Source organism: Cupressus sempervirens, chromosome 7, assembly GCF_028749045.1.
Source record: "Cupressus sempervirens isolate cs-2001-9-10 chromosome 7, ASM2874904v1, whole genome shotgun sequence".
Classification (NCBI taxonomy): domain Eukaryota; kingdom Viridiplantae; phylum Streptophyta; class Pinopsida; order Cupressales; family Cupressaceae; genus Cupressus; species Cupressus sempervirens.
This window is the reverse complement of record NC_143124.1, coordinates 41,766,072-41,793,127: the sequence shown is the minus strand read 5'-3', so window position 1 is coordinate 41,793,127 and position 27,056 is coordinate 41,766,072. Positions and strand designations below refer to the sequence as shown.

The window sequence follows — 27,056 nt, the reverse complement described above, 5'->3', positions numbered from 1 at the left end:
AAATTGGTTCTCAAACATTCTATCAGAAGATGCTCTATTTGAACCTTCCCAACACTTGTTATAGGTGCTAGTTAGTGGAACACAAGATTAGGGATCACCCTTTGCCTATGCCCAAGGTTAAACCCCTGCCTAAGGAGGCCTCTACCATACTAGCAAAAGGGAAACAAAAAGAAGAATGGACTATTATTGGGTGCAAGGGCATGACTCCCTCAACTCCTAAATAGTCATAGGTGGTTTTCATTTTGATTCCTCCTATTTCAATAGGAATGCAAACCCCAGCCATTGTAGGGTTGACTATAACTTTTTAGAATCAAACCCTGGTGATTCTCAAGTTTCAAACCCTAGTAGCTCATAGGGTATCAAAGTGGCCACAAGGGCTACTAGTTCTATTGTAGTTCACACTCCTTTTTCTACTTCCTCCATTACAACTTAGAATGTGTGGCATTCTCACAGTCATCCTAAATGTGCTAAGAAACTAGAGGAGAAATGATGAGCTATTAGTCCAGAAGAGATTCCTTTTGGCTTCAACCAAGTGTGAACTTTTTTGGAAAATAGTTACTCCTCTCTCAAGGAAGAAGAAGATATGGAATATTTTTTACAATTTTTTTTATCATGGAACGTGCAAAGTCTTACAGACCTCTCCAAAAAGTACTATGTTAGGGATACCCATCATAGAATTGGTAATTTAGATTTTCTTTACATCCAAAAGGTTAAATTTTTTGGTTTCATGCTTTCCTCTACATGTCACATCATTTGGCCAGATGGCATTATTTTTTCTTCTTAGCACAAAACTAGTAGAGGTGATGTAGTTACTCTTTTGTCACCTCATCTTCATTCTATTATTATTTCATGTAGTTACAACCCCATGCATAGAGTAATTTTCCTTTTTCTTTCTATCAACAATCATTATTTTGGAGTAGTTAATGTTTATGTTTCCAATGATGCTAGGAAAGATCTCAATTGTGGGGATGGATGGCTGACAACTTGCCTCCAACTAGTTGGGTTATGTGTGGTGATTTCAATATAGTTGAGTTAGCATGTGACAAAGATGAAATTGTTCCTTTTCATTGGATAGTTGGGGAAAGGGAATCCTAGTACTACATACATAATGAATTGGGCCCTTATCATCCCAATACTAACTGTCACTAGCATAGTTGGGTCAGGCACACTTGGTCTAACTTTTGAACTAGCCTTTATCACATTTTAAAATGTCTAGATTGTGCTATGATTACTGCACAATATTTTTTCTCCTTTTCTAAGGAGCTAGATTTACTTATCATTCCTCTTCCAAATATGATGTTATCAAACCAATATCCCATTTATTTTACCATTTCTTGGCACACAACTTCCTAACGAGCTGTCAAAATGTAGATTTTCATCAACACACCAGTGTTGATGCATACTTCCAATGTTGTTCATATCCTACACATCTAGAATTTGGAGCCACGTCTACATTCTCAAACAGGATGGATTCAATGGTGGATTGATGTTGTTACCATAACTGCTAGATATTTGCCAATCTATGGGTGGCAGTTGGCAGTTTTCAGATGATGGTCTTATGAATTCACTACCACGACTCTCAAGAAAGCTTCTGAAGCTCTCACCCTTAACCCTTTTGATGTTTATTTGTAAATCCAACTTGCCAAGCTTCATTATGACAAACAGATTGCAAATAATTATGCTACCCGAGGGGCTTAGATCAAAGCTCACCTCCATTGGTTGGAGGTTGGCAATAAGTCTTCTAAAGAATTCTTCCAGCCTCTTAGAGCCCGTCATACCAATTTTGGGATTAAAAAGATCAAACAAAGCAATTTTGTTCTCTCCACTCTCCCTAACATCCTGCAAGATTTTGTTTACCACTCTGAAAATTATTTTGCTTCACAAGGAAATTTGGTTGCTTGGGAGGAAGCCCTTAGAAATTGTATTTATGTTACTCCAAACTACCTAGTGGTCAAGCAACATGCTTTCTCTAAGAAAATTTTCACCATCTGAGATCTAAAGGAAGTGGTATTTTCCATGGCTAATGAAAAATCCCCCAGGTGTGATGGGTTTACCAGTGAATTTTACAAACACCTTTGGGAGTCTATCGATATTGACCTGCACAAAGTTTATCTTGAAGCCTATCATTCTAAGAGTCTAGGAGCTATTATCAACAAAGGAAACATCAACTTCATACTTAAAACTAATGATCATGAGTATATCTATAACTAGAGGCCCATCATTTTTCTTAATATGTCTTATAAGATTATTGCTAAGGAAATTTGTCTCAAAGTTCACCATGTCCTACCTTGAATTGTGTGACCAGAGAAAACTAGCTTTATTAAGTCCAATTATATTCTTAACAACATCATTATTGTCCGGGAAGACATGGAGTGGGCTCACAATTCCTATCAGTCATCTGTGTTTTTAAAAATTAATTTTGCTAAAGCTTATGATCGAATTGAATGGCTTTTTATCTTGGCTATGCTTCAAGCTCTTGGTTTTGGTCCCAACTTTCTTCTATAGAGATGATTTTCGGAGATGCCAATGCTTGTATTACTATCAATAGTTCTTAATCTAAAGCCTTTGACTCTTTCATTCCATTTGGTAGGGCTTCCCTCTAGCTCTAACTTTATATGTTCTTGCTACTGAAGGGTCTAGTTACTTTCTAGCCCACTCCATTTCTTCTGGTTTGGTGCCTGGCATCTCCTTGCTAGATTCCTCATCTCAGTTGGTCAATGGGCACTTTATTGATGATTCCTTTCTCACTCTTTTGGAGGATGAGGATAACATCACTAATGCCTAGATATCTTTTGTCAAACCTTTGGTTCTACTATTCAATGGCATAAAATGCTCTATTATAGGAAATATTTCCTTCCAAATCCACCATGGCTTGATGTGTTCAAATAGAAATGGGTCATTCACTGGGAGATCTTTCACTTTCTAGACATTCCCTTTACATTTCAAGCATTGCCAATTGATTGTGGAAGAATGTGCTTGTTAAAATTGAAAAGAAGCTTGACTATTGGCTTACTAAACCCCTTTCTCTTATGGGGAAATTTCAGATTTGTTCAAAGATCTTAGTGACTATCCATGTTTATTATTCTTCTTGTTGGCCTCCTACAAAAACCTTGTATCTAAAACTAGAGTGATTTCTCTATCACTTTCTTTGGGCTTCTGGTTCTAACCATCATGGCTTTCATAGAGTGGCTTGGGATTTTTGTTGTCTTCACAAAGTGTCTGGAGGCCTTGGCCTTCTTTCCACATAGAAACAAGGCCTCGCTCTTTGTGCCAAATGGATGATACATTCCATTACTAGAGATGAAGCTTGCAAACTTTTGGTTTAGCATTACAGTTCTTTTGGGATTCCTTTTAATAGGCCTACATTAAAGGGTATTGGCTTTCAAATCCTTCTCATCATGTGGGAACTTGTACACATACAGAGCTCTTCTATTATTAAGAGTATATGGAAAGCTTAGGAAACTGTCAAGCCTTGGCTTTACTAGTCTGGTGATGGGTTCTATAATGGGCACTCTTTGAATCAGCAGAGCATTTGGTGGTCTCCATTGTTTTCCATCCAGGGTGTTCCTCTAGCCAAGACTCAAGGTGCTAGAGCTCTGCATTTTTTCAAACATGACATGAAGACACCTAATGACCTCTTTTCTAGGATCTCTATGAGTCTCAAATCCTAAGAAGATATGCAAGTTTAGTTCTATCGTTCCCTTTCAAATTGGTAGACTTGTGGTCTATTAGTTTTTGCAATTCCAAATCACTTAATTCACAAGGTCGGTGTTCAATCTATTCAACCTTGGTGAGTAGATTATAGGTGGTATCCTGTCACTCCCTTCACCAACTACCAACCAAGTTTGGGGTATCAATGGCTTTCTCCCCATTTGTCAATGGCGGATACCCTCAATCAATGCTGGCATTTGTAGCCTTCCCTTTCTTAGTGGAGAAAGTGTTTTGACACTATTTGGAGTGCCATTATCGAGCCAAAGATTGATCATTTTTCTTAGTGAATAATTTTTGAAGGTCTTCCCCTTGGGCCTTAGCTCAAGCATATTGGGTTTTTATATCCCCAATGTCCATTTTGTGGGCATCCAAAGTCTTTTTTGCATATGTTTTGGTTTTGTAGACATGCTCAAAACTATTGGCACTGGATTCATGATTTTTGTAAACCATTTCAGCCTGATCCTTTTTCCTGGCATACGGTTCTATTGGGAAACTCCCCTAGGTTCCCTAGAAAATTTACCTAGATCTAGCATATTTTCAGGATGGAGATTTTCTTTACTTTGTGGAAAGATAGGAATATTGTACTTTTCACTTATAGTTTTGTCGACATAAATATTTCTATGTACACTAAATCATGCATTTGTAATAATTTAATGATGTAGATTCAAGTCCAAGCCAATAAAGTGGCTCTGGAGGTACTCAATCAAGAGCTACTCAATCATTGGAATAATGCTCCATGTAGGGTTGCCAAAGTGCCTCCTAATGTCTTAGTAGATCACACTCCACCTAGGGTGTAGTGCCTACCCCTAGTTTATATTTTATTATTCTTGTCGAACTCTTTTAAGCTAGTTTATGCTTAATGATTAGTAGCATTATCTTTTAAATTATCAGAATTGTTTCATAGTTGGCTGATTTTATGATGAGACTACTTGGTACTATTTACTTCATGTATGCATGATTATACCTTGATGATGATTAGTTAGATGGATTATTATAAATTTTTTCTTATGGATACTTACCTCATACTGCATGTGTATGGTGTGCGTATATATTTTCTTTATGTATGATGTTTGTGATGTGGTTAAGGAAGGGAGTCATAGTTACCTACTAGTCAGGATCTACATGATGCACCACTTCCTATCATTTCCTATTTAGTTTAGTATATATGTGTTTCTACATGTGTGGATTTTATGTAGATTATAGGTACTAGGTATTGACTTTCCTGAATTGTCAGGATGAGCGTACCCTATAGCAATATCTCAATAGTAAAAGAGGGAGATAAATTATTGAGTCCAAATCCTAACCTTAAACCAATTGTCCTACAAAATTAGGACATGTATCTAAGACAATTACCCTTCCAAATGCGTCCTATGATGTAAATTCATGATTATAACTCTTGAGTTTGATCTTGTATGTGATATTTGATGAGGGGTTTTCATATTTTGTCCTATAGGTCTTTGGTGATTTTTCTATTAATTAAGTCAAATTAAAAGATTTAATTAATGATTTAATTTAATAGAAAATTATTATGATATTTTTAATATTTAATTATATTTAACTAATAAGAAAATTAAATAAATAAAAAGAATTGAATTTAAAGAGATAATTATAGTCTAGTTTGGGAGTGTAATAATATTTATTTAATTTGATAATAATATATTTAGGAAATCAATTTTAAATAAATGCTAAATATTATTATTACTTGAGTTAATAAATATTTTAAAAATTAACACTTCAAAAATAAATTAAAAAGTGAAAAAGAAATTAATTTATTAAAGACATTTAAAATTGCATAAAGTATGTATGAAGTTTTGAAAAAGACAATAAAGAGTTCAAAATTTGTGATCAAGGAGTTCCCTTGGGTGATCGCATAATCAATGCCCCGAATTCAGGAGAGAACTCCTTATCTGCAATCAAGGGTCCATTTTCTAGGGAACAAAAATTTTCGAGAAGGAAATTTTCAGAAAAAAGGTTTTGAGAGGAGATATCTCTCACAATCTTTGGGTTTTTGGGAATTAGCATTAGAACTAGGTAGATCCTTATGTTTTGGCCACCCAATTGTTTATATAATTTAATATTCCTCTCTTCCTTGTGATTGGGAATTAATTTCATTATGACGAATCTTTCAAAAGTTTATTTTCAAATTACTGGTATGAATGTAGATTTCTTCTGTATACGTGAGGAATACAAATATTTGTAAAGCCTCACTTTGTAGATTTAAAAATGGTTAGTTAAATTGGGAAGGGTTTTAAAAAAAAAAAAATTAGAATATGAATTTGGCTGGTTGATTATATTTTTCCTATTAGATAGTGTTTCATAGAACATTTGTAAAAAAAATATTTATTATAAAAGTTTGAATTGGGGAGGGAGACTATTTGATTTATTAAAAAATGATTTTTATCTTAAAAGATTATTTTTAAAAATGGAGGAGAGGCAGGTTTTATCCCACCTCCACCCCTTATCTTCACCCCGACAGCATAACCACTATTGCTCGTAGGGTATTACGACAACAACAGTACTTTGTACTGCTACGGCCATAGGCCCCTATCACAATAGGGTGGCCGCATAGCTTCTAAAGGCCAACGAACCTTAAACACAATGTTACATGCATTTCAAATTTTATTTTAAAATAAATATTTTTATTTAATTTTATTAAATATAAGTTATATTTAATTTAATTTATTATTTATTAATAATTTTATTAATAACTTTCATTAATATTTAATATTTTAATAAATAATTAAAGAATATTAAGATAGTTGTTCTTTATAATTATTAATTAATTAAATTAAATTTAGTTTAATTAAGTTTTATTAATAATAAATATCATTTAATATATTTTAAATTTTTTTTTTTATTATTATTAATGGTATTTATTTTACTAAAATTATAATTAGTTTATTAAAAAATCAATAATTATTTTAATAATGTAATAAATAATTATTTTTAAATTATTTTAGAATATTTGACTTATAATCGAATAAGGGTAATTGTGCATTTTATTCAAATATAAGAAATGGATTAATTTGTAAGGCTAAACTGTTAATCTCATCTGCTTGAAACATAAATTGAAAAAAATACTTAAACTTTACTCTTAACTCAACTATGTGTTTTCAAAATCAAACCAAACTATGAAACTACATAGTTACCTATATGTCAACTCTATATTTTGGGTTTGGGTTGACTAGAGTGTTGACTAGTTTTAAGACATCTACCAGAGGCTTGAGAGTTCTATGTTTGTGATATTATGATGATTTGATCTTTGATCTTTTAAACTCAACCATGGTAATGTGTTTGCGTACTCTATGATGAGTTTTCTTATATTGTACATTATTGCTTTCAGTGTCCTTATATGATTACAGGATGAATGTAATGACATAATTGTCTTGACCTTTGAGTCTTCGATTAGTTAATTTTGGGATGTTTTCCAGTTGCTTGTAAAGAACTGAGGGGTTATTGTGAATTATCTTTTGATGCTTTCTAGTTACTTGTAAAGAACTAAGGGGTTATTGCGAATTATATTTTGATGCTTTCCAGTCACTTGTATAGGGCTGAGGTGAAATACTATGATTCTTTGATTTGTGATTTTATGAGCTTATTGTAAGTTATCTATATGTAACGTCGGGAAGAGGTTTGCAATGGAGGCTAGGGCCCAAAGTGGCTACCAAGGTAACCCATTGTAAGTTGTTTAATCAGTGAAAACACTACACTAAATGAGAGTAAAATGAACCTAATAAAAGTCTTTGTATTTCTTTTCCTTGCCCCTACCTCGAGTGCTAGTACATACTAGGATGAGAGTAGAGAGGACACTTAGTTGCGACCATGCATCATTAGTATGCCTTGTCAGTACGAAAGGATACTAGTGCCACATAGAGTCACTAGGGGGCTAGGGTCAAGTTAAACTACCAAAGTAACTCTAGTGTTAATTCGTGTGAAGACACTTGTCCACTTACATAGTAGATTCCCTACATGTCTTTGTTTGCCTCTGGGTCTAGATGTCGATTTATCTTGGAACCTTTGAGTTAGATTAACTTTAGGGTTTCCTTGAAATAGATATTACTTTTGATTTTGGGATTCATATCATATTTTGGACTTGAGATTATCTCCTCAGCATAGTGGGAGTGGACCTTTTTGGGTTACCATGAGGTCGGGCGGTATTACTTTTTATTCTTACCATTGAGATCTGTCTGTTGATGCCATGACTGGAGTTCCTTGTCTGCATTTCTTTTCATTCTATCCCTGTGTATTATGATGGATGATTATACTTTTTGTATTTGTTTCATGGATCCGAAAGGGATGATGTAATCTATTTTATAAATGCATATTCTTTTAGCCTTTCATACCCTATGAGATGTACAATGGATGAATGCACATTCTGAATTTTACTACCAAGTTGCATTTGGAATAAATGCATATTATTTAGGTGGAATGGACTTGTAGTTGTACTTTCATTTGGATGTGTTATTTATTTGACTCATTATTATTTAAATTTAAATATGACTCAACTTTTTGGAACCTTTAAGGAATGCAATCTATTATGTTTACTTATGTATGATTGGATCTTATTGCTTTTGCTACTTTGTGATTGTTGTATATGTTATTCTTTTTAAAAATAATTTTTTTTGGAAAAGTTAGTAAAACTTTAGGTTAATTCTTTTGGATTCCTTGGTGGGGTGTTACATAGGGGCCACTGTCAGGGGCACAACACATTTGCCTGCTGCTCTCACACACCATGCTTGCAGGCTCCCTGCCACCACTCCCCTAATGGTGGCGATGGTGATTGGCATCGTTGCTTGGCTTCTCCACCACACCATGGCTCCAAATGGACCCCATGTTCGATGGCTCTCCCTCCTAGTGCTCCTTCTGTGGTTTCTAGAAAATGGCCTTTTCACTTGGAGTTGGCTATTTTACCCTCAGGAGCTGATACAAAGAATGGTGACCAAGTCCCTGATGATACTGCTAATGGCTGGACAATTCTTAGCCTGTCTGCCAATCCCTAAGATGACTGGGGTTTCCATAATTGTGATGAACCACCCCCTAAACTTGAAGGGTCGCTTAATAGTTTTTTTTTTTATGAATAGTTGTTGATTCTGACTTCGACCATGTGAACTCTCACAAGTTAATTTTGTATCCCCCGACCCTTTTTTGTAGATTGTAACTAGTATATTATTTATAAAAAGAAAATGACTATTCATCAAAAAATAAATGAGGGCCAACAGTTGTAATGGAATTACCTGTAACACCAATATTCCCTACCATCCGTCAAATAAAATTAACATTTTGTTGCTAGTTTAAATGCAAAAGACATATACGAAAATTACGAAAATTATGAAAATTACATAGAAGTTTAGAATTGTTCAACTTTACATATTGCATTTATGATTTATTAATTAAATTCAAGCTCATACACAATATGCATTGATATTTTACTCACATTTTTTTAATATTTTGCAGGTTGTTCATACTATCTAGGATTCTTAAAGCTTAAGTTTCTCCATCCACAATAGTCCAGGAAAGTAATCTATTGCTAGAACCTTGGAACATTTTCAAATTGAAATACCTAGATAGATTTCTTTGCATCTGCGCTATAAACTTCTTGATATACGTACATTATTTATAATTAAAAGTCTATTTTAATTATTAATCAAATTGACAAGGAGCACATTAAACAATAATGTTATTGTAATTACAATTGAACACATTATTATAGAAACAACTGTATTGCAATTATGGTCATTCTCTTTCCAATAGTCCTCTATTTACAAAAATCTCATAATTATTATAGAAAATTACAAAGGGCTTCTACACAATAATGCAATTGTTATTACTAATCAAATATAGAGTTTAGTTTCCTGCAGTTAGTCATTTATTCACTAAAACTCTAAGTCATTAACATTTCTTTTTGCCATGCTATTTTGTTTATGCTAGCTAAGTCTTCGAATTGTTTCTCTAAATTCTAACAATTACAACAAAATTGATTGAAATTAACAATATAACTTTTATATTTTACAGGGATCAGCACTGGTCATGAGCAGTGACAACTTTATCTTGTATCTTGAATTAAAGTAGCAGAACTCTACCATTTTTAACAAATGTGAAATAAGACGTTTCCATTGTTACATGACTAAATAAGCTTTAAGATTGTCATTTCCTTAACGTGTCATGGCAAATGGAACTGCTTAATCAGTTTGTTATTTTCTTCAACCACTACTACATAGTAACACATTTAAAGACATAAATTCAAGACAAAATCCCTCTTTCATCTTTAATTTTACTGAAATTTAATATTTTTAAATTATAATATATATTTTTTTCTATAATAGCACAAATAGAAAAGTTTAAAATGATAAAAGTTGAAGGTCATCAAAAAATAAAGCTAGAAAAGGATCAAATTCATTAGGTAATGGACCCTGCAAGAAGTGAGCTTTTTGTACCACAAGGATCAGGGCTATAGTTGAGGCAAGAGAAAAATTTCTAATGTATGCTGAACAGAATGGTGGGAAATAATCACAGGAAGCAGAGAAAAGCTTGATAGAGGAGACTGTGAACCAAAAAGAAATGGGAGAAAAGGAAAATGAAACCCTCACGCATGAGGTTGCATTCTCTGAATGCCCTGGAGCTACAGTGCACAAACCCTACCAATTAAATCTCTATTTTTTTGTGTCAATCTCATAATTTAATGATAGGTATGTTTTCTTCAAACCTGTTATTATTTTTTGAATGTTTGATGTTTGATGCTTGTAAGTGACCATGAAATTATTTTGGAGATCTGTCTTTATGAGAAGAAATATATATTTTTATTTTTACTTAAAATCTAAAAAGTACAGCGCATTCACTCTATTTCTAGTTATACCATAGGGCATTCTGGGCAACTCTTCTAACAGGTTCTAAATAGAACTCCTCTTAACCTGGGAACTTCTATTTTTTAAAACCCAACTGAATCCTCTTTGGGACGAATCCAAAGGTCCAAGCCCAGCACAGTAATCAACCTATTTTGATATTTGCGGAGATTACTCACTTTGACCACAGTCGCAAACATCACTTTTCAATTTCTATATATGGGCTCCTAATAAATCTTGTATTAGGATTTCCTTCGCGACTCCTCATGCACAACCGATGTGGAAGACTGTGTTAAATGTGCATTTTTTTTGGCACACCAAGGGTTTCAGAACCCCAAACAATCCAAACCATGTATCTATGGTTTGGAAGCTCCATGTACTACAACCTCCCAAGCCACATCAAGATCTAAAGAAAGTGCAACAATAGTTCTTCGGCAAATGCAAAGGAAACACTTCCCAACATCCTCGAGCTGGGATAAAAATATGGCAACCAAAACATAGTAGTCTAACTTTGGCTCGAATCACAAGGGATTCAAGAGGATCTTCATCTGAGGTGGCCCAAGTTGTTTTTCTTCCAGATCTTTTGCTTCCCCAATGTAAAGACCTGCGTCAGAAAACAATTATTCGCAAATTTAGGGGGACAAAATTTTAAATTTTAGAACTTCAAGATCTTTTAGTCGATGAATGGAAAGGATTTTTACAATTTTTTTATTTCAATGAAACATTTGGTATATTTTTACCTCTTTTTAACACAATAGAAGGGGGAAATCTAGTTTTCAAGTGAACAGATTGGGTGTATAAGGGTTTTGGGTTTATTACGAATGCATAGGCCCCAATTTTTAAAGATGCAAACTTTGATTCTCGTTTTGTCCCTTTTTGGATCCAACTACATAATATGCCATCCTTGGAAAAAATGGCCAGTGACATATGCATTTTCCTCCAACATGATGTCAAAACCTTTTAGGATTCAGAAAAATCTGTAAGAATCTGTTTATTATTTGACACCTCAAAAGATCTCCCATCTTCCTTTCATATCAATTTGCTTCATGGCATCTGGACATAGGAAATTTTCTTCGAAGATCACACCAATATGTGTCACTTTTGTCATGCCTTGATCAAAATTTGATGCACTCTTGTCCTTTTAAGGTTGAGGACATTGAACAACAATACCCTTCTAAAATTGGAAGTGATAAAAGTAGGAAAAATCTAGGGCAATTTCAGCTATACCGAAGCCTTCTTAAGGAAAAACAAGCATCAAATTGTTTAAGAATGGTGGCAATGTTTACACTAGTGGGACAAGGTTCACGATGAGGAGGTGGCATCCAACGAGTCATAAAATGTAGGAAATGTGTGCTTTCTTAATCCAATGCTATGAGCATTTCCATCATGTGCACCTTTTTTCCAACTTCTACGAATCCTCAGATCTAGTGATAGCCCAGAGGTCAGTACTAGTCTATTACAGGTTTGTCACTTGGTCATGCTTAGTAGAAATGAGGATTTTCTAGTGCTTATAAAACCCTGTAAGAAAATGATAGTAGTTTATATGATATTGATATTGAGTAGAAACTGTATCCTTACTATTTGTGAAGTGCTAAAGTATTTTTCAACAAACACGATTTGTTTCAACCTAAAAGATTTAATTTCTCAAACAGGTTGGCTATCTGATACTTGAGGTATTGTTTAATTTTTGGATGAGATTTAGGAGGAGAAACCTGCTAATTCAGTCCTTGAAAAAATGAACAGGAGATTTGATAGTGTGAATTGGTGAAGCCTTTCTATCCAACAATGTTTGACCCTATACTTAAGATTTGTAGTCCTGACCAACCACTTAGTTCTATCGAAAGACCCAAGTATGTAATTGCATTGTATTAGATATGGATTATGTTTTTGTCAATCATTAAATTAAATTCTACATATACTTGGATTTTTTTCTGCAATACTCTTGGAATAAATAATTGTTTACCATTTATTTACATTGTTCATTCAAGAATGCATTCATTAGCTGAATGTTTATTTGATGTCTACTGACTTGTCAATAACCAGTTTAAAAGTGTGCTTAGAAACCTGCCTTGGAATGTAAAGGCATATATCTGACAGATAAATTGTTTAAGGAATAATTTTTCATTCCTATCCATCTTTCTTCTTGAGAAGCCCTAGATAAATAGCAGGTCTATCTTGAAAGATTGCTTTGGCAAATGTTATGTCTATTTAATATACTCATAGTACTTCTGTCTGTCTATTTTTTTTGTTAATTCATGTATTTCTTAATGGCAGTTAGTTCTTGGATAGAAGTATTGCAGTGGTAGGGAAAGATTGAAATTATTCTGAAATCCATTTTGAAGGGAGAAATTGGCTTATGATTAATTAATGTATGGATTTCCCTTATGGAATTGTGAAAATAAGTTTTTTCTCTTTTGTATTTACAATAATTGGTGATGTTGCAAAATATGTGAGCTTTATGCGTTTCTTATCTATCATTTGGTGGTTGCAACTTCCATCATTGAATGTCAAGGATATGACTCGTATTATTTTCCTACACTAACAAGACAAACTAATCCTAATTAGATTATCTGAGGTGGGATTTGAGACTAAAGTCAAGGCATGCATGTCATAATTTTTTATTACGAGGCACATTATCAGTATATAATATAAATTGAAAAAGGTAATACAAAATGAAAGATTGCATATGGATAGATATTTTTAGTGAGATTTTCACTACCTTGAAGTTAATGATTAATTCTCAATTTTTAGGTTCCTTCCACCTTCAGATTTCCTAAGTGGAAAATTATTTAATTTTGCACAAAGGCTTGCAAAATTAAAATATGTTTCTTTTGCATCATACTATTGAATATTTATTTTATGCTATCTGATGTAAGAAAGCTAAGCCTAAATTATTAAAACTGGAGGCACAAGCTTTAGAAAGCTCAAGAGTGGTTAAAACTAAAAGCACACACTTATTTTCATAGAAAGTTATTTAGAAATGGATGATGATATTTTGTTGCAAAGAAGAAGGTAAGGGAAATGATAAAAAACATTTGAAGAGTTCTTACCTTAACTATCTTGGGCATCTGACTTCTACCAAGCATAGTTTTGCAAGCAGATGTTGGAGGATTGGATATATTTTGATGGCCCTTTTGGAGGTTCAGATTTATTTCTGATACTTATTAAAAACAAAGAGTTTGTTCAATTTACTGGCACATGCAATTTATCATTGAAGATTTAGATTCTAGGCTTTTTGTGTGCATCGTATTTTTTTGGGAGTAACTGCACAACATATGGCCCATCACCCTTTTATTTTTAAGAATTTAATGAATTTCCTCCCATCTTTAGTACTACTCCCCCAAAGAATTTTTGGTAGCTTTTGTACCTAACATTTATAGCTCGTTAAAAATCTTGATCATATATGTCCCATATTTAATCCTTTTTAACAGAGGCGTGTTAGATTTCCTCATGAAGATTCATAAGCAATTATTCAATGAAATCATTTAAGGTTATCATTATAATGAGAAAGGTGTGGAATTTATTTCATGGATAATGACACACATGTTGGAGTCTCTTCAATTTTGATGGAGATGATGTCAAATTATATTTTTAGTAACAAGACACTTTATAGCCTCTCTTGAACTCGCATTAGGTTATGCTAGGATCCTATTACCACATTAGTTTTGATTTAAAAATTTAGTCATCTTTCACTAGATTGATGTTGGGAGATTTTTACTAATTATAAAACTTGTATGGTTCATGTTGCACAATTTAAATTTTTTTTTTAATTAAGGCTCTTACGACATTTTAGTACATTTACTTTATTGAAATCACAGCTAAGATAGTACTATTTTGAGGGGCCATATGGGCACATTTTTAAAATCTATTTCTTTCCAAAGTATCCCTCAAAACATAGTTTTTAATCCAATTTGAATTTCCTAATTTGGATATCAAACAAAAAAGATGTGGCCAGAATATCCAATAGATGTCATGTAGGAAACTCAGAGCAAGAGTGGTAATAGAGTTAGGACAGTCCATTTTTGGATTATCAAATTGTTGAATCTTTAAAATCTGGTTCCAAGGAATATTCTCCTATGAATCTAGTTTATGAAAAAAATTTAATCACTCAACTTTGATATCATATGAGAAATTTGTGCCCAAAATACTGTCTGTCTATCCTAAATCTGCACTTAAAACTCACATTTCCTAATAGTTCATTGGCACATTTTTTTGAATCAATTATTATTTTCTTCAAACCCTAGTTGTAGTTGAAATTAAACATTGGATCTACTATCTCATCCAATTTGAATCACATCAATCCATGATTAAACGACAAATGGGTACTCAATCTTGTGATCGTTAGTCTATGCAGGAATTTGAAAACAACGCTGGCATGCAAACTATTTCTTAGCATGTTTGAAATATAATTTAATAATTTTCAAAACTTTTCTTGAGAAGGGATAGATCTCTAGATGTGCTTTCGTATGGATTTTTAATCATTAAAATTGGGATTAAAATGAATATTTTCTCTACAAAGAATCATCGAGTAGTCTAAGGTAGCTGCCACTTATTACCATCTTTGATTTATTATAAAAGATGTGTTTTTGATGATATTTTGTAAAGTACCATTGGCAATGTTGGAAACCTATTAATTTCAATATATGTTTCGCAAAAGACTTTGGTTATGGTGGGTTTGTTATCCTTGTGAGTACAAGAAAAAATAATTGGTTCTAGTTTTTGGAATTGTAGCTACAAGTCCAATTAGGTCTACTTTTGTCATTAATAGACTAATAGTTTATTTTATATCTATTTATGCTAAAAACAAAAGGCTTCTAGGGAAATCAATGATTTCTACAATGCATAGTATATTGATTGTTCCTGCTCTAAAATATTTGATTATGACCTTTGAAGAAATTTAACAAGCTTAGGTTCTTTCTGCCAAAGCTAAAGACCTTATGGTTTCTTCAGGCATATCCACTAAATAAAAATTTCATTTTCCACATGCTGAACTTAGCTATTTTTCTTATTTTGTTGTGGTACTAAATTTTTAATCCCAAGCTCTTTAAACTCTAATGCAATTCTTTTAGGCCCTTCAGGTACTTGAAGATTATATTTTAAATTTACAACTAATATGCGTGGTTTGTCTTTTAGGTCCTTTAGGTGCTTGAAGATTATATTTTAAATTTGCAACTAATATGTATGGTTTGTCTTCAATTATGGAGCTTGAATGATTTTTAATGTTCCCAACAGATTTCAATGGAATAAATAAATGTTGAAAAAAAATTGTGCATTAATTTCAAACTATTCTTTATGCAGTTTGCACTAATGTTAATGAATCAATACAAATAAGGTTGCATAGGTCATTGAAGCTTTGGACATTCTTTGTGAACTTGGAGGAGAGTCTAGGAATATTAGAGTTGGAACATGTAGTATATGAAAGGATACTTGATTTAAATATCACCCTTGCATAAATTATTATTAGCCAATAGGCTATCTTCTAGGGGATCCTTTGCTGGAAAGTGTCCTATTCAGATATTGGAAAAACAAAGCGGTGGTTCAATTGTCCTAGCCAAGTCAGAATCATGTTTTTGCAAATTTGTATGTCGTGCCCTATTCCTAAGCTCCCAACATGGTGCAAGAAAAAAAAAGCCTATGGTAGGCTATTGAATCTAGCAACAATTTTGGGTTTTTTTCATACAAAAATTATACTGACTACACGACCATTGTTTCCTATAAGAAAAACACAAGCCCATATGTATAACTATGTTCATGGTGAATCAATGAACGAAAATAGGATTTTTGGGCCCTTGTATGCTCATATGTGCATATTTCCCCAATAAAGGATAAATGAAACCTCACTGCAAGTGCACGTGCTCACATTCTCTATCCATCTTACCCAAGGGATTGAAGGTATTTATACTTTCCTTTGCTTTTTGTCATTCGGATATGCCCATTGGTTTCTCGAGTTAACAAATCATACATGAAAGAGAGGGTGACTTCTAGCTAGATTTCTTCCTCCTTATTTCTGTGATATAATTGTGTCAGTGCACACTATTTTCTTCATTTGTAGGCCAATTGAGTGAAAATCTAGGTTTGACATATAAGAAGCAACAATTGAGTTGATGGCTTGATCCAATTTATCTTGATGAGGCAATGAAAGCCCCATTGGGAGAGGCCTAGACTGAAGGAATTAGTGGATGATCATTTGAAGGAGGAGATATTCATAATTAATTGGGTATTAAATGACTCGAATAATTGAGTTCTCTCTCCCCCTTGACTTCTCTTTCTCCACTACATATCGACCTATTTGTGGAATTTATTTATTGCAAGGTATTATGGTGGATTGAATGTAACTAAAATTAGATAAATGGTTATGTTTTATGGAATTTAGGGGTTTCATTACAATCATTGGTGTGGTTGAAGTTGGGTTGTGAGTTTGGTGGATTGACATTAAGTTTATCACAACATAAGATTTGACTTTCATAAAAGCATTTTGAAATATTTATTCACCAAGGCATATTAGGGTTTACAAGGATATTAGTAGTCTTACACATTGTATAGCATCAAGGATTTTATGTCTCAGGGTCTTGAGCAGAAACATTGATATCTCTATGGATTGAATCAAGATTTGTAATATGTAGTAAAATTTTATTAGTCTAGTTGATATCTCCTTCAATTGGGTTGGGAAATAATTAGAAAGGTCCTATGGATAAAGATTTAGAAGGTAACTATGGCGAAGGATGTTTATTAACTTGTATTGGTTTGTGTACATTATGGTTGGTGACTACATCTAGATAGTTAGAAGACTTATGAGTAAAGTAATAGGATCAAAAGATTCTTCTCTACGATGGACATGGATTTGGAATGTTGGCCGGAGGATAAGAAACTCTCACTTTTTGATTTGATCTTAGTTTTGTAACAATTGTTTTTTCTTATGTAAAACATTGTTCTCTTTCTATACAGATGCTAAGTAGGAAACTTTAACATGACATTTGAATGGGAGTTATGTGTTTTGTACCTATGTTGTGACTAGAGGAATAAGTGGTATAGCTGAATTGATCTTAGTTTTGTTAGAATCTTCTTAGTTTATGTGAAATGATGTATTATTTCTATACAGATGTGGAGTAGGCAACTTAAGCATGGTGTTGAATAGGTGTTGCATTATTCACACGTATGTTATGACTATGATCAGGAATAAGTGGTACAATATTTATTCCCCTTTTATAAATTATATAAGCTCATGGAGAAATAGAATACCCTGTGAGCTATATATCTTTCTCATCCTCTATTTTATGCAACTTTCGTTTATGTAGTTTTCTACTATGTTTTTTGTAATTCTTCTCTCTTGAACCTTCTTTTAAAGGGATTTTAGTGTTTTGGGCACCTTCCCTAGCCAAGAGCTTGTGTGCTCTATGCTATGGAAGGGGGAGCTATGATAGTTGTGATACTTGTTTGGGGAGACTAGGCAAAAGGGAGGAGCATTCATTAGAGGCAAAGACAATCTGAATTAGTTATATATCGCATTTGAGTACTCTCTTTCTATCAATTTTATCTACTATATAATGATCAATTTATAGAAATCATTTATTGTAGTGTGTTTTGGTAGATTCAAGAGATCTAGAATTTGTGGCTATGTCACATGGCATGGCAGAGGATGTGAAATTGTATTGCCGATGCCTACTTCTTTAGAAATTGGGCTCTTGGAAACCCTAATAATTTGAGTGCTTCCATTTATTGGATAGTTAATGACTTGATTTGATTTCCTTCAGGTAAGAGAGTGGTTACGTGTACATGGAAACAAATTGCCAAATTTTAGCAACAAGATGTCAATTTCTATTCTTTTTAATTTGAGTTGAGCATTATGTTTTAAATTAGTTTAAAGAATTGATATGTTCTTTTAGTTAGGTGGGAACAATTTTGCTAAGAGCATTTAGCTTATATGATAGCAAATGAAGTTATTGCAATGAAACAACATGATTAAGAGAGAGTTCTCTACAATGTCTTCCTTATTCATTAATATGTTTAAGTAATTTTATGAAATTAAAATTGCCCGCAGTCCTTCATACTCTACAATAAACCTAAATAATTAAAGTACATCTTGATGCACAAGCGACATGAGAAATTCAAAGCATTGAAGGAAAGAGACGTAAAAAACAATAGAAAGTCATATGTTATAACCAAAAGTTTCAAATGGCCAGGGATTCAAATTTTGTGCATTTCCTTGTAGGCCTTTAGGCTATGGAGCAGTTGAACAAATTTGACTTCCAAATGATATAGTCCTTCAGGATTCCTCCTGATGTAAACTTACTACCTTCAGAATGTTAACACTCAAAATGGTCTACGACAATGCCATACAGATACTACCCAACTGATTTTCCCTAAAAAAGTCACATTGCAGATATGAACTTTATTGAAAAGACAAATTTGTAAGGGGTAAAAAACTAAGAATAAATAATTTAAAGAATTAAGTTCAACACTCTTCTCCCAAAAAGCAAAGAAAAATTCATAAAGAGCTATAGTTATTAGGATATAAATATGGGAGGATGTCTTACCATACATATGACTTGCTAGACTGCCTGAACCCATAAAATCAGATAGAATTCCCCAATAATATCCTCTCAAAGAGATTATATTTGGATGTTTTATGTTACCAAATTTCTTTGCCTTTCTTGTGAAATCTTTTTTGCACTTTGCCAAGCCTTCCCTCAGCCATTTCACTCTCAAAAAATGGCCATTGTCAAGTGTTGCTTTATAAGAAGTGCCATGGCTGCTTCTACCCATAACCTCAGCAGGTGCACGTGATAGCTCCTCAGCTGTTAAAACCAAATTTTGATCCAAAATATAAAGGTCCCCTGCCAAGCAATCTGGTGACCAGACCTTCAATATAACAAGATGGTCAGGCGTGAATGAATCTTCAGACCATGGAGATGATGAGAAGTGACTATTGGAACTAGGTGAGGACCACTTAATCTTTGGTGGAGAAAGTGCCAAACCAATTAGCTTTGTAGAGTCCACACCTAATTTAACATCTAAAGCCCATCGTAAAGTTGGTTCAGAAGATAATGCCTTTTGTGTAGCAACCGGAGATGCTTTTTTGGAAGCAATGTGGTCATCAACAGAAAAGCTTACTGATGTAGGTTCTATCATATCAGAACTCTTGAAAGAGTCAAAATACAGAGTAGAGGAGGTGCTACCCTTATTGTTGTCTACTCGAATAACTTTCTTATTATGTTCAGGATGTTCCAGGAGGTCTTGAGAATTTGAAACTCTTCTATGGTGCAAGAAAAGAGCTAGAGCAATGAGAATTGCAGCACCAGTAGCACACCCTCTAATGATCAAAGCCTTATGAAGGGGCTTAAGGCTCTTAGCATGGCTTCTATTGAATTCTCTACTTGGAACACCATTAGAAGGGGAAGCAATATGAGGATAAATTAATTGAGCATAGCCAGTATGAAAGGATAAGGGAACCTTCTCAAATTCTGAGGAACTATTTCCACTAAATTATTGTAGGAAATATTTAGTCCTTTCAAGCTGTTTGGAAGATTGGGAGGTATGTGCCCTGCCAAATGATTAATAGAGAGATCAAGGTATGAAAAATTACTAAGCTAGCTTATTTCAAATGGTATTGATCCTAGGAAATTGTTTCCATGGAGATCTGGTTCCCTGAAGCTTTCCAAGAAGCCAATATCTGCAAGAATGGAGCCATTCAACTAGTTTCTTGAAATATCTAGTGAATCTATTCATGAATATTGTAAATATGGTGTACATGCAAATGATGATGCTGGACTGATAGGGAGCATTTTCTATAGTGGAATAGCTCCTGTGAAATGATTGCTAGCCAAGTGTAAAACTGCCAACGTAGATGAACTAAAATGGCTAGTCAAAAATAAACCATTTAGATGATTGAAGCTAAGGTCAAGCACATTAAGCTTGGGATATGTTCCAAGTATGGATGGGAGAGGACCAACTAATGCATTGTATGAGAGATTTAGACGAGTCAGTCTCATAAATTGAGATGTTTCAATTGATATTGATCCTAGAATCTAATTAAGGCTCAAATCAAGGACTTGCATAGAATTTCCCTAGGTCTACATCATAGTTAAGTCTCCAGTAAACTCATTATTACTTAGATCCATCACTGCACATGTCCCTATTTTGCTGGGCAACGAACCAGAGAGAGAACTTGATGAAATATTTAGAATTCTCAGAGTGGTTGATGTAATTATACCAAGTGGACCTACAAAAGAAAAGGAAAAATCATATGGCCAACAGAATATTTCAATTAAAGCATGTGGCATATGCCATTTGACATTCTTACATCAGTTAACCAAGAGAAACTCCAGGGTGCAAAAATTCATAAATAACTGAGGTCATAATGTACACTAATTAGGAAAGAGTACACAATTAGCAAATGAAAAGATTAAAGTGCATGCATTGAGAATAGACATTGGAAAATAAATGCATATTTAAAACATGCACTATTCCATTATAATAAATCTAAATCACAAACTAAACATCTAAATAGATTAATACACAAGAAAATACAATGTTAAATGCTATGGAAAGAATTTGTCTTGTACAAGGGCAGTATAATGACTGTTTAGTACATTACCTGAAAGATTGTTGTAGTTAAGATCCAATTCAACCAATACCGAAGAATCTTGTGCCAAGAGTGTAAATGGTACAAAGCTAGAAAATTGGTTATTGCTCAAGTGAAAATCCTGAAGTGCATAAAAAAAATGAAAAGCAGGAAGTTCCCCTGTCAGCTGATTGCTACTTATATCTAGAACCTTTACACTATGAAACAAAGGTATGCTATCCTCAGATTGTAATAGTATTGTAAATCTATTGTGGCTGAGATTGAAATACTAGATTGAATGTGTTAAGCTAGCTATAATTTGTATTTTCCAAGGAAGCTATCCAAAAAAAAAGTTTCCGCTCAGATCAATGTACTATGCACTCATCAGAAGCATTAATGAACTTTCAACATGTCCAGATAGCTGATTTTGATGCAAATCTAGGTTCTTCAAATTCAAAAACTCCTCCAAACCAGCCGGAATGCCTCCACTAAGTTTGTTCAATGATAAGTTGAGAGACACTAAATGCTGCAAGTTTGACATAGTAGTTGGTATCTGCCCATTTGATGAATTTCGGCTTAAATCAAGATTTAGAAGTGAGTTCATTGCACCCACCAAATTGGGAATCATCCCAATAAGTTTGTTGCCAATGGATTTGGAATTTCTGGTAGGAGGATAAGGATAAGGAATTTTGTGACTTTGATTTAAATTCAACGCTGCATCTATGCTTTTTTTTTTAAGAACTAGTTTTATCTTTAGTTTTTTTGGTCAGAATTGTGACTTTGTTTAAGAAAAGTAATGTAATCTGTCCATGCAAATTGTGAGTAGGAAACTTATATAGATACGATGCTGAAGTTGTCTAACCCTACCTATGTTATTACATTGAAGAAACAAGAAAAAGTGGTACAATGTTTATTCCCTTACTAGCAGCAATATTTAGGTGTAATGTCTCTCTTACACACCTATTTTCTTTCCTTCATACTTAATTGTAGTCACTACAGCATGAACGATGCACACACAGATCTGTATAGAATAAATTATTTGTTAGTACCATCAAAACATTTTTGAGGATTTGTTAGATTACTCAATTCCTCTACGTTCATATAAGAGAGTTGAGTATTTAGGTTGACAGTTATATTATAGGGCAGAGAGAGTGCACCATAATGGTTATGGATCTGGTATTTTAGGTGATTAAACAATGCAAATTCTAATTGTGGGAGGAGGATAAAAAAATTCTTTAACTCGATGATTTGAATCGATGTTGTCTCTATGATTGATTTTAAAGAACCAACTTGATTCTATATGTTTGTTAGAATAGTTAAGTGTGCCTTTGGTTATGTAGAATACTGTATCTATACAGATTATATCAATGTTTTATGAAACTGTCCTATGATATTATAGTTAAGGTAGAGGTTTAAGTGATACAATTTTAATTCCCTTGGTAGAAGTAATAATTATATGCAATTGATTGTCTCTTATGACACCTAGAAACTTTTTTTTGTTTTGACTGTAATTTCCTACATTGAAACATACATAAGTAGACATGTACATGGTTAAACTTATTTGTTGGATATTATCCAAAATATTTGGTGGTTTCATTGGAGTGATTGATTGGTCCAAGTTCCTAAAGGAAAGTTGAGGTATGGAGGATTCCATTCTTCCATCTATGGGTAAATAGGTATGTTACTGTAAAGAGCGTGTTCAACAATGGGCATGGATTTGGTGTTTCTAGTGTTGGTAGTAGGATAAGTCATTATGAACTTGCTGATTTGAATATACTATCGTATCTATGATTAGTATAAAAGGACTGATTTGATCCTAGTTTATTTTGCAAGAATTGTATCTTTGTTAATGCAAATTTGTCAATCCCTCTAGTACCAAACTAATGTCATTATGTTGTTCTTAGTTATGTTGTAGATATGTGAAAATTTTGTTTTCATATTTCACTGGATTCAAGGCCTGGCTCCTGCTTGAATAATGTGTTTGTGTCTCACCCAGATTTGTTTTACAATCTTGGTCCCAAGTTTAGGAGATCAGCTCTTGTTTGCCTCATTTGTACTACATACTTGTAATGCTTATTTTGATCTTTAGTTGGGTTGCAATTTTTGACAAAGTGTGTTCGATTTGCTGCTCAAACATGAGACATGATTGTTATCCATCCATGGTTCTTTTACAACCTAGGGAATGTCATTGTTTGTTTTACCTTAATGCAACCCTAGGTAGCTAGCACTGCATAGGCTTCTTTTAAAATAAAGAAGTCACAAGTTTTGTTCTTTCTATCCTGAGTAATACCTAATACACTTTCCCTCTTTCATTGGTCAATGTTTTTGTTGCAGGCTTTCTCCAACTACATGGCCTCATTGATAATCTTATTCTTTCCTAGATATATTCTACGCTTTCTTACTATGTTCTGCAATAGAATGTTTGATTGTTTGCCAGTCAAGACTTTTGACTAATCCAATTTTATGCGTCATTTTAGAGATTTTTTGGACTGCTCCAAGAAAAAAAAAAAGTAGTGAACTGTGAAACACAACAAGGTTAGAATGAAATAATTAGCAACCTATAGAATTGTAGTAATATAGCTATAATTGCACTTGATGGGCATTGAATGAAACCAACTATTTTTGTGCCTAATGAAATTGGTACCATATTTTTTTGACATTCCAACTGTTGATCCAGTGCTTGATCCACATGGATAAGTTGAGAGCACATAAGAATTTTGCACAATTTTACATCCACAGATGTATCTTGATATTAATTTATTAATTTGTTTATATTCAAACTTCAAAATTAATTAAAGGCCAAATGGTAAATAGCACTAAAAGTAGTATGGATAAATTATATAATAGAATTGCGAAGTGCACCTCCTCTCATATCATTCATAATTTACCCAAGGTAGAATTTGCATTGAAAGATAATAATTCAAATGATATGAAAAGGCATGAGAATAGGGATATTTCATCAACTTTTTATTTTTCTAAGTATCTATCTAGATATGCTAAGGATTTGGAAGAGATTGAGGAGGAGAAAAGAAAGTTGGAAGACTTGGAAAGCTTGATTACTATTAGAGTATATAAAGGTGGAGGTAAGCATGAACGGAAGTTTCTTTTAAAGTGATTTTTCATGTAATAAGGTTGGTCATTTTTCTCCTAGATGTCTAGAAAGAACACCAATGTTCAATACTAGATAGTTTTAGAGAAAATAGCTTAAGGAATATTACATTCTAGTAAACATGTGATTGATGATGAATCTATAAATACTGAAGATAGAATTATATTAATTTTTATTAGACACAAGGGAATTATAAGTGTAGTTTTCATTACACAAAACTTTTACCTTTCTATACATTATATGACCACTTGACATAATAAATACACATGAAGAAGTTAGCCCTTTGTTATAAATCTCAAGGGGAGTGATGATCATTTTGTCAACAATATCCCCCTCTATGTTACTCAGGGTTTCAAACTTGTGACCAAGCTCTGATGCCACTTAATTTTTAAGTGTAATTGTTATTTTTTTGAAATAATTAATAGTAGCCAACAAGACGAGGGGTTGACCCCAAAGTACAAAAAGGCTAATGAAACAATTAGAGGTAACCTCACAGTCAACTAACCAATACCAACTTTAAACTTCAAAAAAAAGTCCATAGTCAACTAAATAGTACTACTAGTCTTTAAAGTAATATGCATAATAGACTATAAAATAAAACAAAAACCCTTAAAAAAAATTCTACTATAAGCCCCCTTAATTGGCATAAACATAAAGACACCATGGGGTACCAAGTTCATAGGCATAATTATAAACACAATAAAAATAATAAAAAGACATAAGGATAGCTACACTTTTTTATCCCATGGCTATCATCCTTCTTAAGAAAATCCTTGTCCCCATCCTCCCCTTCCACTTTAATTGGTTTGTCTAGGATATTCTTTAACCAATCCTTAGCTAGGAACCCATAGATGGATCGAGTGGTCTCAGTGACTTTTCCCAAGTTCTTCTCCTCTTTGTTCACCTGCAAAAAATAGAGGGTGGTGACTATGGAGTGCATGACCTTGGTGGAAAAATCCACCAAGGTTTCAAACCTCTTGTAGATAGTAAGCCCATGAGGGAATTCTCCAGCCTTTCTAGTCTCACCTTGCTATGGCTATGCTTTCCTTTCATCCCAACACTTTTTGGGTTTTGTTTTCTTGGGGAAGTAATCTTCCCCTCACTTCTAGTCAGGGTATCCTTGAGGGTGTCAGAGACATGAGAGTGGTTTATAGGGTTGGGGATAGGTTTTTGTCTTGAGACATTCTCTTCTTTTTAGCAAGTTTGGCATCACTTTCAGAGGAGTCAAAGCTAGAATCATGCATGGGAGGGACTTAAAATATTCCATCTGGAGATATTTTATGGACCTCCTAACACTTTGGTTACCCTTCCTAGTGTCTAAATCTGACTATATCAAATTTATTTTAACCTCCGGGTTAATTTTGACATCTAGGGTAGGGGTTTTCTTGAACTTCCTATGGCTTGGGCCAGGGCCAAGGGAGGCATGGGGAGTAATAGAGGCAAGAGGGTTAACCAAAACTAATAGATTCAAGGAAAGATGTTGGATATAAATTTTATTCATCAGCGCCTCCTCATGTTTCCTCTTAGCCTTAAAAATGCAATCCTCCAACAAATAAAATAACCAAAATAAGGAGATGCGGTCCAAATTCCTAAAATGACTTAGGATGGGGAATAGCAGTAGTATAGTACTTGAAAATGATCCTTCAAGGTGATGTACTACATGATAGCATAAAATATGACGTCCCAAGGATTAGGAAGGGCTACTTGAGAAAACCCTTTAGGCACTCTATCTACTTCCTCCTTGCCTTTGAAGAGTTTTCCTAGGCTAGCTTCCTCATTGACCTTGGCCTACCTCTGTTAGTTCTTTCCTTCCATAGAAAATTCACCAGCCCTTGTGATGGTTTCTTCCAAAATATCGAAACTCATGCCATTGACAGTCACCTTCTCATCCTTCAAAGTCTAGAGGAACTACATCAATATTACCTCAACATGCTTTACCATACCCTTCATTTACTATAAAAGTTTGCCTTCCTTCAAGTACACCATTCTAGCCTCACTGCTTTGAATGATATCTTCCACACCCAATGGTCCAACTTGATCACTATTTCTCATACCCTCACTTACATCAACCACTAATTCTTTATATGACATAGCGTTATTGTTGGTTCTAACATTGTAGGGTATAAATTGAAGAACCTCAACAAATAAAATGAAAAGGCATTGCATGACCATCATAAGTCCGTAATGTTTCTCAGAAAAAAAAACCATTTTTTATAGCATGTGTGAGTGCCCTCTTTCCATCCATAAATGGTTATTGCAAGTTATATCTTGTGTGGGAATTCATTAACTTGTCATTTTCTACATCTTTCTAAGTCCAACATTTGCATCCTTTTATAGTAGTAATCAATATTCATGAAACCAAAACTATAATGCAATTCAATAAACAACTGTGCCAAAAAATCCCTTTATGAAACATCTTGTTCACATGCTTACATGGAGAAAAGAAGGCTTGCCACCTATTTTGATTACTCATATGGTATTTATAAGGTACACTCCCTTTCTATCACAACTTGAGTTAATGATGGCAAGAACTCGATGTCATCCCATTCCACAACGTGCATGACACTATGGCCAAATTTAGCTAGCACATTTTCCATGCCATTTCCTTCATGATACATGTGAGAAATTTGGATCTCTTGGAAATCTTGTGTCAACCTTCATATTTTATCAATTATAACTTTAATCAACTTTTTGCTTCCACAACCAAACCTTGGTGCATTCTTTTAGAAGTGTAATAGTGAGCTAGGCCAACCCCTTGCTAGTAGTGTACTTTTTATTGCACCAAAAGGTGAAATTTTTAATTCTTTATACAACTACTAGACATATAGTGTTGGTG

The 27,056-nt window shown here is 33.7% G+C and overlaps 1 pseudogene; it reads right to left on the bottom strand.

The window, feature by feature from the left end:
- Positions 1 to 11,071: 11,071 nt before the first annotated feature.
- LOC149545355 (putative inactive receptor kinase At5g10020) overlaps positions 11,072 to 27,056 on the bottom strand; it is a 35,931-nt pseudogene continuing 19,946 nt past the window's right edge.